This window comes from Oryctolagus cuniculus, chromosome 6 (genome assembly GCF_964237555.1).
Source record: "Oryctolagus cuniculus chromosome 6, mOryCun1.1, whole genome shotgun sequence".
Taxonomy (NCBI): Eukaryota; Metazoa; Chordata; class Mammalia; order Lagomorpha; family Leporidae; genus Oryctolagus; species Oryctolagus cuniculus.
Window position 1 is genome coordinate 55,939,201 of NC_091437.1, and position 17,862 is coordinate 55,957,062.

General features: G+C 47.8%; 1 protein-coding gene across 1 annotated transcript in view; it reads right to left on the reverse strand.

Moving 5' to 3' along the window:
• SLIT3 (slit guidance ligand 3) overlaps positions 1–17,862 on the reverse strand; it is a 642,229-nt gene that overhangs the window by 370,456 nt on the left and 253,911 nt on the right. The window lies entirely within an intron of this gene.

Here is a 17,862-nt window from a genome sequence, read left to right on the forward strand (position 1 = left end):
GGTTCTAGTCCCGGTTGGGGCACCGGATTCTGTCCCGGTTGCTCTTCTTCCAGTCCAGCTCTCTGCTGTGGCCTAGGAAGGCAGTGGAGGATGGCCCAAGTGCTTGGGCCCTGCACCCGCCTGGGAGACCAGGAGGAAGCACCTGGCTCCTGGCTTTGGATCGGCGCAGTGTGCCTACCGTAGCGGCCACTTGGAGGGTGAACCAACTGAAGGAAGGCCTTTCTCTCTGTCTCTCTCTCTCTCTCTCTCACTGTCTAACTCTGCCTGTCCAAAAAAAAAAAAAAAAAAAAATATTCTCTCTCTCTCTGCCTTTTAAATAAGAAGAGAAAAAAAATCATGGAAAATAACTCTGCATGGATTTCAAATATTTTTTTACACCAAATAAACTTATCTTTTAATTCCCTTTTCCACAAACTTTTTGAAGTAGCATCCTTGTATATATGAGTATCATACATTCATATAAAAGACAGCTACATACACATTGAACTAAATTTTCCTTTATATCACACATGTCAATCAGAGGATGGTTACAAAATGGATATCTGTACCTAGCAAAAAGAAAGTGCGATAATTAGCAAGCTAGTGCCGAGACCCACTCCATGAAAAGGTGCATGTGGAACAGGAACAGGATTGAGCAGTGCCTGCCCTTGGCTCCTTGCTCTCATTTTCACAGGCTGTCTGTGAGTTCAGGTCTCATACCCACATTATACCCATAGCCAGCAAAGCTCACGGAGGCCCAGTGATCTGCCAGGGTCGCATAGCTATGTAGACATGGAGATGGGATTCACGTACAGGAGTGCCTGGCTCCACAGCCTGTGTTCTTTCCACTGCCCCATGTGAATTCAGTGGTGTCTCTGGTAGCCCCGCCTTGCCTATGTTGCAGAAGGAGTGGAGAGAATGGGCGTGGTCCTTCCACCACCTCCAAGCAAAGATGGCTGACTCAGGCAGGTTTAGAGTGAGCACAAGTCAGCTGGTGGGTATCTAGGGAATATAAACACCTTCTTGAGAGAAAGGCACTAAGAAGACAAGATCCCTTGTTCTGATGGAGACTGAACTGTAACGAGGTGATGGCTGGGACAACCCACACACATCTCAGATCCGCCTAGAGGGCACCAAGAGAGCCACACAGACACGGCAGGAACCCTAACAGTTTGCACCTATAGCTTTCTCTCCCTAAGGACTCCTCATTGTGTGCGGGGGTACATTGCTTATTAAAACTAAATCAGATGGAGGACTGTTCTATTATTTGCAGCCAGAGGCATCCTACCTAATGCCAGGTCCTCACGCGACTATGACACTGCACTTCATTTTTATCAGAAGCCAAAGTTGGATTCACACTGGTGGGCCAGGATTTCACAGGAATCTGTCGTTTAATTTCTGGCAGCAACAGAAACTTTTCAAATCACCATTTGAAATGAAATGTAAATGCGACGGGGTCACTGAGATGGGACCATATACAGTTTAATTTGGAAATTAAACCAAAAGGAAAGAAAACCCACAGTCTGCCCGGTGATTCCTGCTGATTTTATTCAGAGCTCAGTCCAAATTTCGGGATGCGTGCACCGAAGCATGTGCGATCATGACCCGTCAGCTCTGTTTAGGAATTCCCCTGCTCTTTCCTGCGTGTTGACACAACTTTAATACTTTTCAATATTGGCTCAATAAAGCATCTTCCTATGGAGATGGCATTGCTCATCTGTATTTATCCCACTGTGAGGAGCCTGAATTATCCTAACAGTCCATTTTGGTAACTGTAAAACTGATAAATTGTAGATAAACAGCTCAGATATTTCTCAGGAAATAAAACTGGAGAGGAGAGCTTTGGCTTCCCCTACGGAAGGCAGCCTCGCATACTTCGAGATTAAGACGAAGGTGTGGGTTTCTTCTTTTAGCTAACCCTCATCCCCCCTGCCCTTGACAACTTAATTTCCTGTCCTCTTTGGGAGACAGAGAGATGAATATTTAGTGTAGAACATGATTGTGATTAAGCTTCCAAATGTATCTTCATCTGGATTCCAGCTGGTGTGGCATCTCAATTGCTCCTCATTCCCCCATGGAACTGTCTTATTGATGTAGCAAGCGTTGCATGATGGCACAGGATTAAAAATCTCCCAGGACTCTCCAATCTTCTAACCTCAATCAATTATCCCTTAATGAAGAGGGAAATAGGTCCCACACATGCACATAACCTGAGGAATCCCACCAATAGGCACCAGACCACTACTGATTAGCTACCCAAAATGATTGGAAATCTTTTTTTATAGCCAGTTGCTTTCCCCTGCTCCCTATCTCTGCAAATGATGATAAACTCTAATGAAGGTAGTGATTAATAGGTGTACTGTCAATACAACAGAGTTTGCAAAATGTTCAGTTGACCGTAATTTCTTTACTGGACTGACATCCTGTATTTGTCACTCTTCCCATGATTCTTGGCATCATTATGCCCCAAGTCTGTTAAATTATGGAAGGACAGCATTATTTTTTAAATCATTTCTGAATATCTAGCATATTCACTCATTTCTCAATATCATGTTTCAGAAGACTAATTTACATGGCACTTGCATTCATTTGTTCAAGCATTCGTTCAACAAGCGTTCACTGAGCATTCAGGACACATACTGCCCACTCTGGACAAACCTGTGAGCAACATTCATCCTTGTTCTCACAGATCTCAGGCCGGTGGGGGTGACACATGCACACAGGTAATCTCAACTGAGGGTGATGACTGCTGTAGGGAGTCACGTGCAAGACAGCACGGGCCCTCAGGAGTGTGTGCAGCTACCTCCCCTGGGACAGAGGGAAGTGCAGGGAGGGTTCTCGGAGCTTTTCCTCTCATCCCGTTACAGCGTAGACACCACTTGACAATCCTGTGACCGTCCTCCCTTCTTCCTCTGCTTCCTTCACATACTAACGTGGCCCTGCAAGTAACTGTCAGACCTTCTCCTGTTCCTGCACTTCCAATGTAAAGAAATGGGGAAGAAAGGAAGGCTTCAGAGGTTGGTGCCCTGGTGTAGTAGGTTAAGCCTCTGCCTATGGCACTGACATCCCATAGGGGTGCCAGTTCGAGTCCCCGCTGCTCCACTTCTGATCCAGCTCCCTGCTAATGGCATAGGCAAGCAGTGGAAGATGGCCCAAGTGCTTGGGTCCCTGCATCCACATGGGAAACCAGAAGAAGCTCCTGGCCCCTGGCTTTGGATTGGCCCAGTTCCAGCTGTTGTGGCCATTTGGGGAGTAAACCAGCAGATGGAAGATCTCTCTGTTTCTCTGTCTGTAACTCTGCTTCTCAAATAAATATTTGTTTAAAAAAGCAGGTTTGAAGTGATTTTTCTATTTTTTTCCCCATGATGATTATTATAGGAGTTTAGAGAATAGAGGGGATCCATGTGGATTAGAATGTGCGGGACATGCTTCAGAAAACAAGGAAACTGAGTTTGCTTCCTAAGACAGCCTGAGAAAGAAGTCAGTACTTTCCCTGTGTCCAGCCACCAGACCCATGAAGATAGATCTTTAGAAACCCCAAGTGATTGAGTAGGGAGCCCCAAGGCCCCTTCCTGGAGATGAATGGGAAAATAAGAGCTATTGATCTCATCACTCATTTGCATCTTGTGGTTGCTAAGAAGGCTCTTCTTTAGAAGAGGGAAGCTTGCTCCTCCCAGCTTGCCCTCTTGGATTGATGGCTGTGTGTGTCCACTGCTGGTGCACAGGGTATACACAGGAAGAGGCTGGTTTGGTAGTCTTGAGTGCTATGAACTCATGAAAAATGTACTCAGTCCTCAAAGTCAGCACCAGTAAGGACTGCTCTCCATAACAAAAAGTTCACAGTTGGCCGGCGCCGCGGCTCAGTAGGCTAATCCTCCTTGTGGCGCTGGCACACCAGGTTCTAGTCCTGGTCGGGGCACCGGATTCTATCCCGGTTGCCCCTCTTCCAGGCCAGTTCTCTGCTGTGGCCTGGGAGTGCAGTGGAGGTTGCCCCTCTTCCAGGCCAGTTCTCTGCTGTGGCCCGGGAGTGCAGTGGAGGATGGCCCAAGTCCTTGGACCCTGCACCCCATGGGAGACCAGGAGAAGTACCTGGCTCCTGCCATCGGATCAGTGCGGTGCGCTGGCCGCAGTGCGCCATCCGCGGCGGCCATTGGAGGGTGAACCAACGGCAAAAAGGAAGACCTTTCTCTCTGTCTCTCTCTCACTGTCCACTCTGCCTGTCCAGAAAAAACAAAAAAACAAAAAAAACAAACAAAAAAACAAAACAAACAAACAAAAAAGTTCACAGTTGCATTATTAAAACACGGCTTGTGACTGGCCAATTAATTTCAAAGGCTCCACTCTGCAGAAGAAGTTATCAAAGACAGATGTAATCTGGGCCCATCTCTCTCCCTGGGTTATAATTGAGATCCTTATTACGGTTTGGGCATTCTTGCTTTCCCTTCAACCTGAACATTTTTGTGAGATTTCTCTTGAAAGTCCAGCAAAGAACAGGATTAGTGGAACTGGTTTTTTTCTCCCAAGAGGCAGTACCTCCTTTAGTTCAGAGACTCCAACCTCCTGCATACAGGCCAGTCACATCCATGGGTGTTTGCTGTTGATATTGTTTGTTTGCTACACTAACATTTGCCAAACCCCAAATCAAACTGTGATACACTTTTTGTTTCTTTCACTGTATATATTTTCTTTTTTTAAAAGGAATGCTTATTTTCATCTACTTGAGCGAGAGCGAGAGTGAGAGCGAGAGTGCACGAGCGCAAGAGAGAGAGAGAGAGAGAGAGAGAGAGAGATTGTCCATTTTCTGGTTCACTCTCCTAATGACCACATAAGTAGGAGCTGGGCCAGGCCATAAAAAACACTCCTGGAACTCCCTCCAGGACTCCCACATTAGTGGCAGGAACCCAAGGACTTGAACCATCAACTGCTGCCTCCCTGTGTCATTAGCAAGGAGATAAATCAGAAGCAGAGTAGCTGGGACTCAAACTGGCACTCTGGTATATGATGTGGGAGTCTCACATGGCAGCTTAATGCACTGCATTACAATGTGCACCCCAAACTGTGACATTTTTCAAACAGGTGCAAGAGATGGGGGCTTAGGATTCTGAACGATGTGTCCCATTTTAAGAACTCCTGGCACTCAAAACCAGATAAAACTAGAAGTAACCAGTCCATTTACGAAAGATGGCTCCACCCACGGGGTTCCTTAGAAATCAGTTCCCTAATCTAATTAACATGCTTCATTATCCAGAAAGTTAAGACAAATGGGTGCTTACTCGCCATGTTTCTGGAGCATCACCACTACTGGCTTCCTGCTCTTGCACATCTGCTCTTTCTGGGACTGGCCCTGCTCTGACACTTTTTATTGGTAATCTCATCCACTTCTCAAAACAGCCCTGTGACCTACATATTAGAACCTCATTTCATTCCAGAGAGAAAATGACTTGCCCGGGGTCATACACCCAGCACAGAGCTGGTATTCAAAGGCGAAGCCTGTTTTACTTTGCACTCTACTGTTCTGGTCTTAGCAGGAATTAAGATTTGGCCTTATTAATTTGGGCTGCTTGGAGACAAATGACAGTTTAAATTTGCTAGAAAAGCCTAAATTACAAACTATCCATAGGTCACCCCCAACTATAAACAATGAGCTGTGATTTCACTATTCACTGGAGATCCTTTGGGACTTAATTTAATGATAAGAATAATTTTAAACCATAACCCCCATGTATAAAGGAACTGGAAACATGCAATTAAATACACAAAAGCCTTTGTTGCCCTGCTAGCCGGCCTACGAAATGCTCTTTGGAGCACACTTTATATGAACTTACATTCAAGGGGTCACGCATTCTTGAAGAACAAGGCTTGATGTGACTGTGCTCTGATTTTTAACTTCTTCCAAACTAGACTTCTCTACATACGTCGTTAACTCCTTGGTTTAGAAACAAAAAGAAGCAAGAGATATCATGGGTAGGCAACAGGGTCTCATCTCTCCTCTTCCCAGCTGCTGAGCCTGACTTAAGGGGAGCAGTTATTTCTTCTCTAATAAATGTAGACTTTATCATGAACAATCAGGGCAGTCAGAGGTATCAGAATTGAGAGCTCAAGCTGGGGATGATGCAGATGTGGCCAACTCAGCGTAAGACTCATGTCACTGTGACCGCTCAAAGTATTCAAGCCTGTCCATACTCCCCTGTCCATGCTAGGAAAAACTCTGGATCCTAGACTGATGCACCCTGTCTTCAAAGGAGTCCATGCCAGAGTGGCTAAATCAATACATCTGAGAAGGAGCCCCACTTTAGACCCATGGAATAGCTAAATTGAAAAACTAAAAATTTTAAAAAGGAAAATAGCAAGTGTTGGCAAGGATGTGCGGAAACTGGAACAATTACACATTGCTACTATGAATATAAATGGTGTAGTTATGCTGGAAAACAGTTTTCCAATTCCTCAACAAATTAAACATAGGCCCAGTAATCCCACTCCTTGGTATATACCTAAGATAACTGAAAATACACATCCTCATAACAACAGGTACACAAATGTCCACAGCAGCATTATCATCACAGAAAGGGTAGCAATAACCCAGATCCCCATCAACTGATGAATGGCTGAGTAAAATGTGGTGTATACAATGGTACATTATTCAACCATATAAAGGAATGATGTCCTGAGGCCAGTGTCAAGCAGGTTAAGCCACTGCTTGCAATGCCAGCATACTATCCTGGAGTGCCAGTTTGAGTCCTGGCTGCTCCACTTCCTGCTAATGCACCTGGGAAGGCACCAAGTACCTGGGCCCCTACCTTCCACATAAGAGACCCAGATGGCTCCTGGCTTCAGCCTGGCCCTGCCCTGCTTGTGGTCATTTGGGAGTGAACCAGAGGGTGGAAAATCTCCCTCCCCCTCTCTCTATCCTGCTTCCTCTCAAATAAATACATAAAATAAGTAAATAAGCCTTTTCAAAAAAATAAAAGAATGAAGTACTGGTACTTGCTACAGCAGAGATGAATGTTGAAAACTTTCCACTTAGGCTGAGTGAAAGATATCAAGCACAAAAGACCACATAGTCTAGGATTCCATTTATATGAAAAGCCCAGAATCAACAAATCCACAGGGACAAAAACTGCACTGGAGGTTGCCAGGGCAGAGAGGAGGGTAAAGATGGCAAGACAGAGTTGCTCTGGAATTAGATGCGTGGTGATTGTACCACACAGTGACTATAAAGAGCTCTGAACCACACATTGTAAGGTTGTGAATTTAGGAGCCAGTGCTGTGGCGTAGTGAGTAAAGCTGCCACCTGCAGCTCTGGCATCCCATATGGGTGCCGGTTCCAGTCCTGGCTGCTCCTCTTCCCATCCAGCTCTCTGCTATGACCTGGGAAAGCACTGGAAGATGGCCCAATTGCTTGGGCCCCTGCACACATGTGGCAGACCCAGAAAAAGCTCCTGGCTCCTGGCTTCAGATCAGCCCAGTTCTGCCTGTTGCAACCATTTGGAGAGTGAACCAGCGGATGGAAGACTTTTCTGTCTCTCCCTCTCTGGATCTGTAACTCTACCTCTCAAATAAACAAATATTTTTTGAAAAAAAAAAAAAAGATGGCAAATTTAATGTTATGTGAATTATAACTAAAAAAAAGGGGGGGGGGGCTGGTGTTTTAGTGCAGTGGGTTAAGCTGCTGCCTGTGACCTGTCATCCATTCTTGGTGTGCCGGTTTGAGTCCTATTTGCTTTGCTTCCAATAGAGCTCCCTGCTAATTCACCTGGGAAGATAGTGGAAGATGGCCCAACTACTTGGGCCCCCACCACCTATGCTGGAGATCCAGAAGAGTTCCAAGTTCCTGGCTTCAGCTTGGCCCTGCTCTGGCCATTGCACCCATTTGAGGAGTGAACCAGCAAATGGAAGATCTTTTTTACTCTCTTCCACTGTGTCACTCTGTGTTTCAAATTAATAAATAAATCTTTTTAAAGAAGGGAAGGGAAGGGAAGGGAAGGGAAGGGAAGGGAAGGGAAGGGAAGGGAAGGGAAGGGAAGGGAAGGGAAGAAGGAAGGAAGGAAGGAAGGAGGGAGGGAGGGGGGAGGGTGAAAACAGGTGGGCAAGGAGTCTGCTGGAAAGAGAATGGCCCCAAACCCTGGTCTTGCACTCCAACAAGGCTGGAGGCCCCAGTTCTGTGATCCAGACCCAGGGATCACTGCTTATTTTGGGAGCAACAGTAGCAGTTGCTATAAGCTTCCTTGGGGACCCTGCACCCTGACTCAGCCCTGTGAGGAAGCAACCCCCACCCATCCCGTGATGAGGGCGACTTCTCATGGTGCATTGGTTTCTCTGGGCCAAGGCAGCCCCAGAGGTGTACCGTGACGCTCTCAGCTGGGCCAGCAGTGTACCGTCCTCTCCTCACGCCATGTCTCTGTGTGAGGGCCTGAATGGCCTGCGGCTGGACCTGGGGCCGGGTCACTGTGAGGCCAAGCCCATGGGAGTTGCAGTTCACAGTACAAGAACTTCAAGTCATGCATCTCTGTGTGCCTTGGCAGCTAAGCAGAGTTTGATGGGAGCTGGGTGGGTGGGCACCGTGTGAGGGAGGGGTGACTTCCTGTGGGCTACAGCTGCAGGTGAGTGGAAAACCCTATGGTGCAAGTGGGCACAACTTCACTAGTTGCATCCTCACTGCCTGGGCTTTCTCTCAGCCCTAGGGAAGCCTCCTCATTGGCAAACAAGCACTTCTCTTGATGGTGACTTTAAATACTTTCTCCAAGTATGAAGAGTCTTCAAAAAGTTCATGGAAAAACATGTATTATGAAAAGACAATGTATGGGCTGGCGCTGCGGCTTACTTGGCTAATCCTCCACCTGTGGTGCTGGCACCCCGGGTTCTAGTCCCAGTTGGGGCACCGGATTCTGTCCTGGCTGCTCCTCTTCCAGTCCAGCTCTCTGCTGTGGCCCGGGAAGGCAGTGGAGGATGGCCCAAGTGCTTGGGCCCTGCACCCGCATGGGAGACCAGGGGGAAGCACCTGGCTCCTGGCTTCGGATCGGCACAGAGCGCCGGCCGTAGCAGCCATTTGGAGGGTGAACCAACGGAAAAGGAAGACCTTTCTCTCTGTCTCTCTCTCACTAACTCTGCCTGTCAAAACAAAAACGAAAAACAAAAACAAAAAGACAATGTATGGATTTCCAAAAAAATTTTTTTGCACCAAAATAAACTCTTATTTACTTTAAACTTATCTTTTTGGTCAATTTTCCCATGCACTGTTTGAAGGACCCTCCTATAGACCATGCAGAAGATGAAGTGTTCAGATGGTGCCATTTACTTCCTATAACTATTGACATTCCAGGACCTGAGTCTACTTTTCCACACCTTAGAGAACACAGTGAGACCCAGGGCAGGGACTCTACAGCTCTTTGTTGAACAAAGGGATATGTGCTAACTGAGCACTTATCACGTGCTGGACTCTTTATTAAGTTTTTAATTAATGACTAGCTTTTTAAAAAGGATTTACTTATTTATTTGAAAGGGTTACAGAGAGGTAGAGACACACAGAGAGAGGTCTTCCATCTGCTGGTTCACTCCCCAAAATGGCTCTAATGGCTGGAGCTGAGCTGATCTGAAGCAAGGAGCCAGGAGCTTCTTCTGGGTCTCCTATGTGGGTACACGGGCCCAAGGACTTGGGCCATATTCCACTGCTTTCCCAGGTGCATTAGCAGGATGCTGGATCAGTAGTGGAGCAGCCGGGACTCAAACTGGTGCCTGTATGGGATGCCGGTGCTGCAGGCTGGGACTTTAACCCACTGTGCAACAGTGCCGGCTCCTCATGACTACCTTTTTTTAAAAACAAACAAACAAACAGATTTTTATTTATTTATTTGAAAGAGTTACACAGACAGAGAAAGGAGAGGCAAAGAGAGAGAGAGAGTGAGTTCTTCCATCTGTTGGTTCACTCCCCAGTTGGCTGCAACTGCCGGAGCTGCGCCAATCTAAAGCCAGGAGCCAGGAGTCTTTTCCAGGTCTCCCACGCGGATGCAGGGGCCCAAGGACTTGGGCCATTTTCCACTGCTTTCTCAGGCCGTAGCAGAGAGCTGGATCGGAAGAGGGGCAGCCGGGTCTCAAACCAGTGCCTATATGGGATGCCGGCACTGCAGGTGGTGGCTTTACCCGCTACACCACAGCTCCGGCCTCAATGACTACCTTTTAAAAGCACAGAAGTATAGGGTAACTTTAGGGGACACAGAAACAAAACCACAGGATGCTTGCAGTTCCTGTAGATGCATTGTCTGCCCACCTCGGGTGAAGGAGGAGCCCCTACAGTGTTCCTCCCGTTGCCCCCAGTGCAGACCCCCCATCTTAGCAGCCACTGGATCCAATTATAAATGTATGCTCCCTTTTCTTTGATTTCACCCTCTGTGGACCTAGTGACTGTGTTCTGTTCATTGCTGCCTCCCAAGGAAGCAATCCGCACAGTACTTGGTGTATCACTCCAGACAGACACATTGAATTAATGAATGACTGTACAACTAGTGAGTGGAACAGAGAAGTCAGAGCAAGGGTTGGTGGGTAAAGGTGAGAACTAGGAGGCAGCATGTGGAGAGAGAGCCCCCTCCTCGAGGTTTCAGATTTGTGTGTTTAGCTGCAGGTAGAGGTGGTCTTGCCTAGAGGGGCCGTAACTAGCCAGGGATCACAAAGCAAATTAGGGGGCACTGGGTCTGGCAGCAGAACATCTGCACAGCACATTGTGAGCGCCAGATGAAAGGCATGCATAGAAAAGCAAAGATCACAGCACTATTTTTGCAGGAATGAAACATTTCTAAATTAATACAAGAAGGGAGGTGAGCCTCCCAGAGCCGCACACACAGCAGAAGATACTGCTTCTAACACAGCTTGAAAAGCAAGGCAGTAGGTAAGGAAATCAAGACAAGGCGCAAAACTGAGGGCAGCACCTCTCCTGCACACTGGAAACTTCTCCAGACGCACCTCCTCTCCCCACACTTGGCAGATCAGAATCGAGGGGTCGACTGCACACTTAGGAAAGCAGGACGAGCGCCCTGAAAGGCCTGGGAATCACCTTCTCCTTGCCATTCACACACAGACACATCACACCACACCACACACACCACACACATCACACATACCATGTCACACACTTATCACACACCACACCACACATGCCACACACAACACACCATACACACCACACACATATACCACACACATGCACATACATCACACACACACCACACACACATCACACCCATCATACAGATGCCACACACATCACACACAACCACACACATCACACACACCATGTAACATACATACCACATACCACACCACATATACCACACACACCACACATATATCACACGTACCACACACATCATACCCATCATACAGATGCCACATACACATACACCACACCTCACACCACATACATATACCACAAATACATGCTACACACATACACCACACATATCACACATACCACACCACACACGCCACATGGACATACACCATACACCACACCACACACATACACCACACCACACACCACACACAACACACTACTCACACACACCACACACACACCAAACACACATATACCACACACACAACACCCATCACACACATACACCATACACACACACACCCACTCACACAACACACAGACCACACACACCATACATAAACACACACCACACATACACTTCACACACAGCACACATGCCGCATACCATATACACACCACACACATACTACACAGACCATGTCACAAACATATCACACATCACACCACACATGCCACACACAACACACCATACTCATCAAACACACCATACCACACATGCCACACACATGCATCACACACACCACACTACACACACACCACATACAGCACACATACCACACACCATACACATACCACACATACACACCACACATGCCACACACCACATACACCACCCCACCCACACTACACATATACACCACACACATACATCACACACATCACACCACACACATACATCACACACACACACACACATGCAAATCCATTGCTTTGAGTACTGCAATCTCAGCTGAGAGCAACTGTGCCCCAGCCTCCCGTGGGGAGAGGCTCCTCCTATCTCTCCATCTCTCTCCAGTGCTGAGTCCTGATGAGCCCCATGTGTGTAAAATTAAAAACAAAAGTGACTTCTTCTTGGAGATAATTTTCTTACCCCTACCACCTCCTCCCCAGTGCCCTCCCTCCTTGCCAGAGTCCCTGCCTAGCAGCTGGGTGCCTGCACCACACTGCCAAAAACACCACTTGCTTCCTATATTCTGGGCCCTTGCCACTGGGAGTCGACTCTGGCCACAGTCAACACCCCCTAGCTCCGACATTATTTTCACTGGCAACTTTGCTTATTTAAGAAGGATTCAAGTTCTACTTGTGGATTGGAGAAACAAAACCCGCCTGGCTCCAGTACCACAGCGCCTGTGTGAGAGCTGTGTGTGTCCCCTGGGCTCCTCCACCAACGGCTTCAAAGTCGCTCCCCTTCATTCCCTCCTGACCACCTCCTCAAGACACCTCCTCATGCTCCAACACTGCTCCTCTGCTCCCAGCAAACAGCCACTCACCCCGCTCTGTTGTTTCAGCTACAAACTTCAGATTCCGGGGTGAACTTTTGGCATAGTGGCTAAGACAGCCACGTTTCACATTAGATAGCCTGATCTGAGCCCCAGCGCTGCTCCTGATTCCAACTTTCTGAAAATGCTGAGGCAGCAGCTGATGGCTCAGGTACTTAGGTCCCTGCTACCAAACTGGAAGACCTGGATTGAGTTCTGGGCTCTTGGCTCAGCCTGGCCCAGCACTGGCTGTTGCAGGCATCTGGGGAGTGAATCAGTGGTTGGAAGGTCTTTCTCCTTCTCTTTCTTTGTGTCTCTGCCTTTCAAATAAACAAATACTGTTGGGAGCAACCCGGACTGGACTGAGTTACTGGAATTAAGACTTATTCTATGCATCTGCTCTCCCACAATATGGCGCTGGGAGAGGAGGCAACAGCTTCTACCCAGCTGCCTCTCACCAACTTTACAAGCTGCAGGACCTGCTCCTGATTGGAGGAGAGCAGCGTACTCGGCGTGTGGGCAGCCGAGTTGGGATTGGCGGAGGAGGACTATAAAGGAGGAGAGAGACAGCATGCACCAGGAACATCTAAGGGGAACATCTATCTGAAGGAACACCTGAGCAGCCCCCGAGAGAGCCGGCCGGCGGTGTGCCGCTCCCCCACGGAAGTGGGGAATGTGGCAGGGGGAACCGCCCTTCCACGGAGGTGGAAGGGTCAGTAGCCAACCCGGGAAGAACCAGCAGCAAACCCGGGGAGGGCCGAGCAGACGAAAGAACAGCGCAGGATCCTGTGTCGTTCCTCCACGAAGACGGGGAGCAACAAAATACAAATAGAAGTTAAAAAGAAAAATCTCCAATTCCTTTCTCCCTAAATCTCTCTTCCCTTTTTTCTCTTTTCTTTTTTTTTAAATTTATTTGACAGATAGAGTTATAGACAGTGAGAGAGACAGAGAGAAAGGTTCCTTCCATTGGTTCACCCACGAAATGGCCACTACAGCCAGCATTGCACCCATCCGAAGCCAGGAGCCAGGTGCTTCCTCCTGGTCTCCCATGCAGGTACAGGGGCTCAAGCACCTGGACCATCTTCCACTGCCTTCCTGAGCCACAGCAGAGAGCTGGACTGGAAGAGGAGCAACTGGGACTAGAACCGGCACCCATACGGGATGCTGGTGCTGCAGGCAGAGGATTAACCAAGTGAGCCACGGTGCCAGCCCCTCTGCCCTTTTCTAAGTCTGTCTCCAGGTCTTTCTGATTTTCCAGGTGAACTGTCTTTTGAATCCAACTGTTTACCCCATCTCTGCTGACTTCTAACATGAGGCCTTCTTCTCATCTCTATTGGGGTCTCTGCCTCGGCAGCCCCTACAGTCTTCATAGCATGGCTCTACCTTGCCACTTGGCCTTACGTCAGTCATCTCCCATGCTGAGGCCCTCAGTCTGATTATTTTGTGACTCTATGAATAGGTTGTGTGTTTTCTCTGAGATCTCCATACCAAATGCTGTCTCCTTTTCCCCTGGTATACTGCTGTCCCCATTTCCCCACAGCTCTTTTTTTTTTTTTTTTTAAGATTTATTTATTTTATTTATTTGAAAGTCAGACTTACACAGAGAGAGAGAAAGAAGCAAAGGCAGGGAGAGAGAGGTCTTCCATCTGCTGGTCCACTCTCCAATTGGCTGCAATGGCCAGAGCTGCACTGATTCGAAGCCAGGATCCAAGAGCTTCTTCTGGGCCTCCCATGCGGGTGCAGGGGCCCAAGGACTTGGGCCATCTTATACTGCTTTCCCAGGCCATAGCAGAGAGCTGGATCAGAAGTGGAGCAGTCAGGACACAAACCGGCACCCATATGGGATGCTGGTATTGCAGGCAGCAGCTTTACCTGCTATGCCATAGTGCTGGCCCCAGCTTTTTTTTTTTTTTTTTTTTTTTTTTTTTAAGATTTATTTATGTATTTGAAAGGCAGACTAATACACACACAGCAGGGCCCGGGGGGAGGGAGACAAAGACAGAGATCTTCCATCTGCTGGTTCACTTCCCCAATAACTGCAATGGCCAGGGCTGGGCCAAGCGGAAGCCAGGAGGCAGGCTCAGGTCTCCTCCATGGGTGGCAGAGTTCAAGTACTTGGGCCATCTTCAGCTGCTTTGCTGGGAGCATTAGAAGGGAGCTGGGTCAGAGGTAGAGTAGCAAGGACTTCTATTAGCCCTCCAATATGAGGCATTGGTAACACAAGTGCTGGCTTAACCTGCTGTGCACCAACATTTCCCTGCCTCCGGTCTACTCCACCAACCCCCCCCCCCCACCTTTGACTCCTACCACACTGCTCTCACTTGTGCTCCAACAATCAGGACCTAGGTCTGAGATGCACTGAGCCCATTCTTTCTTCTTCTTCTTTTATTTATTTATTTATTTATTTATTGATAGGCAGAGTGGACAGTGAGAGAGAGAGTGAGAGAGAGAGAAAGGTCTTCCTTTTCCGTTGGTTCACCCCCAGTGGCCACTGCGGCTGGTGCACCGTGCTGATCCGAAGCCAGGAGCCAGGTGCTTCCTCCTGGTCTCCCATGCGGGTGCAGGGCCCAAGCACCCAGGCCATCCTCCACTGTCTTCCTGGGCCACAGCAGAGAGCTGGCCTGGAAGAGGGGCAACCGGGACAGAATCTGGCGCCCCGACCGGGACTAGAACCCGGTGTGCTGGCGCCGCAAGTAGAGGATTAGCCCATTGAGCCGCGGCACTGGCCTCACTGAGCCCATTCTGCTGCAAGGATGCATTGCCACCACCACTTGTAGGTATGGAGCAGCTTCACAGTGGGGACCAGGCTAGTTCCTTCTGTCCCTCAGCTGCTTAGCACGGTGCCTAATAAATGTTTGTGGAAAGAAGAAAGGGAGGAAGGAGGAAAGAAGAAAGAAAATGGAAGAAGATATGTCACACTCTGCTCTAGCACGGCTCTCGAGATTCATTTATTGCCTCTACACCTCACGTGGTGAAATTCAAGCCAGAAAGGAGGAAGTGGCGAGACTCATTGCACAGACTTAGTGGACTAGGAAGATCTGAACACCCACTCTCTGTCCACAGGTGGTCTGGAGTGGTTTACTCAAACTCCTCAAATCTCATCCTTAAACAGAACTACAAGCTCATCTGAGCAGAGCTGCTTTAACATCTGACCGGGGGATAGGATATAGAACACTATGTTAGGCCGGGGCCGTGACTCACTTGGTTAATCCTCTGCCTGCGACACCAGCATCCCATATGGGCGCCGGTTCTAGTCCCAGTTGCTTCTCTTCCAGTCCAGCTCTCTGTTGTGGCCCGAGAAGGCAGTGGAGGATGGCTTGGGCCCCTGCACCCCCATGGGAGACCAGGAAGAAGCACCTGGCTCCCGGCTTCAGATTGGCGCAGCGCCGGCCATAGCAGCCAATTAAGGGGGTAGGGGGGAACCAACAGAAGGAAGACCTTTCTCTCTGTCTCTCTTTCTCACTGTCTATAAATCTACCTGTCAAAAAAAAAAAAAACACTATGATAATGAAACCAGGCATATAGTAGGCGGTCAATAAATTCTAACTGCCACATCTTCTTGTTATTGTCTTGAGTGATCTTTTACCGAATATAGCTTGTTAAGACAATCTGTGCTCTGATGAATCTGGTAATCTAGTTAAGACGACAGATCCAAGGTTAAATTGAATAAGAAGTCCAATTTTCGTGGAGGATGGCCCAAGTGCTTGGACCTTGCACCCGCATGGGAGACCAGGAGGAAGCACCTGGCTCCTGGCTTCGGATCAGCGCAGCACGCCGGCTGTAGCAGCCATTTTGGGGGTGAACCAACAGAAGGGAGACCTTTCTCTCTGTCTCTCTCTCTTACTGTCTCTCTCACTGTCTAACTCTGCCTGTCAAAAAAAAAAAAAGTCCAATTTTCTTAAACTACACATACCAGAATTTAAACATTACCATCGACAGGGTTATTTGTTTGGTATTTAGCTTATTGACTGACTTCTTCTAGTGTGGCTTCCAGGTGCTCAAAATGATTTGTACTTTTTTTTTAAATCTAAAAAGCAATGTTAGACCTAACTTCCAGGATAGTAATACATAGGAATTGGCCTAGTATTTTTGCCTGGGGTAATAATAGCTATGTCAAGTGTTACAGAATCAGCCTCTGTCTCATCTCTGGAGGTGGCATGGGATTCTCTTGCAGGAAATCACAGCCTGGAAAGGGAACCCCACTCCCATGTCCCTCTAGGTTCGTCTGCTTAGAAAAATTCCCCACTTAGCTAAGAAATTGTTCTTGAAGCATGGGCTGCTAGATGAGGCAAATCAGGGTACAGGCCAGTGCTGAGTGATGCCATGACCAGAACAGTGTGAGACAGTTAGAGCCTGGTTGTATACCCTGGTTGACCGAAGACAGGGAACAGCAGGCAGTTTTCTTAGGCAAGCCAATAGCCCAGGAGGAGCTACTGGGATCACTGTGGCAGAGAGCACTGCTTCTTGCATCGGTCAGGACCTTGGCCACATGAGCAGTTTGAGGACATACGAAAAAGCTTGGGGGCAGTAAAATATATATTGAAAATACATAAAGGCAAAATTATAAGCAGCATTATTGTAAAGGTTGTTTTTTCTATAAATGAATCATATCTCATGCGTGATGTAAATGTGGCATACTATGTTTGATATGGTGAGGATGGGGCACCTCCAAAAATAAGAGCTCTTAAGAGTTTGAGAGCTCCTCAGCCGACCAGAGCAGGAAAGCAGAGCTCAATCTACTACAACCAGGTAAGAGCTTTGGTTGACTTTTGTCCTCCTGGGTTGTCAACCTTCCCTCTGTCCCTCTTGTCCTCAGCTCAGAAAAGATAAACAACAACAAAACAAGCAGCAGAAGTGGAGAACTGGAACAGATCTTCCAAAATGCAGAGGGTGCCGTACTCTTTCAAGAAGTCAGCAATGGAACCATCAGAAGGTCTCTGTTTTCTCTGCAAAGACCCGTCCAGGACACCAGACTCTTTGCAGGAATACAGTAAGGTTCCAATTGTCTCAAGACTTATTTTAGGGGTAAGAGGTGACATTAAGATACACAAACTGGCATTTGAGGTTGACAAATGATAGGCAACACACTAAAGTCTGTTAGACATAAACTTAAATTTGGAAATGAGCAAAAGAGAAACAAAAGTCTAGTGCTGTTCCCATGGTGGGTTTGTGGTATTGTTTTTATTTGTTGTGGTTGGCTCTATTTTGGCCAAGAAATGCTGCTGCAAACAGTCAGTCTTACCAGGGAGGTGCTGGTCTTGCAATGCCAGCTCTGGACACTGGTTGCCTACAGCAGTT